Below are 2,151 nucleotides of genomic sequence, written 5' to 3' on the forward strand. Positions count from 1 at the left end.
TATATATATTATCGCAGGATCATATGGACCCATCTTCTTCTCTATGTATAAATCTTTAAGTGTGTCTGTTTGTACACTTGTGTCATTGTAACTCTTTAGAACTTCAGAGGTTCTCCACGAAATTTCGGCTGCAGCTCCGGACAGGTCTGTGGGAGGTTTCTGTGGGTTTTGTTCCGTGGACCATTACCGGGTGTACGTCACAATGCCGATTTTCGGGTTTTCTCCTCAGCTTCGTTTTTCTTGGGGACAGGCATCATTGGGAACAACGAAGTTCAAACAATTTTGTAGAGCGGCGCAGGACAACTGACTTTGTGATCCTCTCAGCCATCCGGTTTCTGGCCCAGTTGGTTTTGGCCCAGTTGGTCCATTGGCCTAGTAGGTTTTTGGCCCAGTTGGTGTTTGGCCCACTTGGTTTTGGCCCACTTGCACGTGTTCGATTGTAGAGACGAGGCGGGAGAGGGGAGTGAGCGAATGACGCGAGAGATATGTGTGAGGAATGGACAAATTGGGGAACTTAAACTTTCGGGAGAACGGGGAAACGGGGAAAACGGGGGAACGGGGAAACGGGGAAACGAGGAAACGGGAAAACGATGGGACGAGGAAATGGGGAAACGGGGAAATGGGGAAAAGGGGGAAAGGGGAAGCGGGGAAACGAGAGGTCGGGGAAACGGGAGAACGGGGAAACGGATTGAGCCGGAAGCCGAAGACCTGACTCCCTCACTTTAATTCTCGAAATACTGGGAGGACATCTCAGTCTCTGTCGTTTGTTGTACCCTCGGGATTTGATTGTCGCAGCGAAGCGCGACGGGTATCGCTAGTGAACTATAGATCATGAGCCGTTCTCGGCGTTCGATCGAAGACTGGCTCTCGCATCGGTAGGAGCTAACTCTGACAGGGAAACCTGCTTCGTGAAGGAGGGCAGGGGATCAAGACGATGCACGAGGTTCCGCGCCGTCGGCAACACCGAAAAGAGTCTCGGTACCGCGGAGTATGCGCTAGTATGTACCAGCGTCGGCGTGCGGACGCACCGAGACGCGGGTCCGCCGGGCCCCCGGGATCATTCCATCCATGCAGAGATTTTCTTGCAGACCGAGATCAGAAATTTGAGACTTGGATCCATTTGTGCTACTAACGCCCGACATGACGCAGGTGGCAGCTTGCGATGTCCACGATCAGGTCCAAAAATTAAACTGTCCGGCTTCGATCTCGGTAAGGCTCAGCATTGCCGACAAATGGGACTGATCGGAGAGCTTCGCGAATCGCCTACAGCAGTCGAGATGTTTCTGGGAGTCCTCCAAGCTCAGTACGTAGCGATCCCGTCCCGTAACGTTGCTTTCCATGAAATAGAAGAGCTTTGCATTCGGCGAAGAAACATTCGTAATGGCTCGCATTGCACTAAGAAGGACGTATTATATTTCCCTCGAAATCTGCTAACCTTTTGACGAACGCACTCACTCAGACAGACCTTGTAGACAAAACTGATCGCTGAGAGCACTGCCTCTAGGACTCTCATCGGGTTGGAGGGGACTTCGATGATCTGCTTCAAGGTTACAATGCCGCATTTCCGTACGAACGATCGAACCATGCTGGCGTAGAACTTTCCCTCTTCAGTGGTTGATTTGTAGCTTTCATTGTAGCTGCAGAGATTGAACTCGGTCGTAGCTGTGCCGGCGATCAGCGAAAGTATGGCTATCGCGGCTTATGTCGTGGTTTGCGTTTGCATAGTTCTAGAGCTGAGGATTATGTATTTCAATGGTGAAGTTCTTCTTGAAGATAGGGAGAGGAGTTCTTTCGATATTAGTCACGACTGAGTCAACTCCGCTCCTCCGTTTATCAACATGAGAGCCGGCTTTTGTGAGCTCAGTCTCCTTCTCAGACATCCTTTCTCGTCCCCTGTGGCGCGTGGGCACTTCACGCAAACTCCCGAAAACTGACTTCTGAATCAACGATGCATAGGCTTCAGAGCTCAAAACGTCAGCCCGAATTTCCCGGATTTTCCAGCCCAATGAAACTCCTGAGATAACGTCGCGCTGCCGAGATGAGAGGAAATCGCAGGAGGATATCGGAATACACGGAGTGCCGACGGCTCCGAGGTGGAGTATAGGCACCGTCGACATTGCTGGGGGATGAGATATGAGAACCCCGGGAAAC

The sequence above is a fragment of the Galendromus occidentalis genome, unplaced genomic scaffold (assembly GCF_000255335.2).
Source record: "Galendromus occidentalis unplaced genomic scaffold, Mocc_1.1 scf7180000077517, whole genome shotgun sequence".
Taxonomy (NCBI): domain Eukaryota; kingdom Metazoa; phylum Arthropoda; class Arachnida; order Mesostigmata; family Phytoseiidae; genus Galendromus; species Galendromus occidentalis.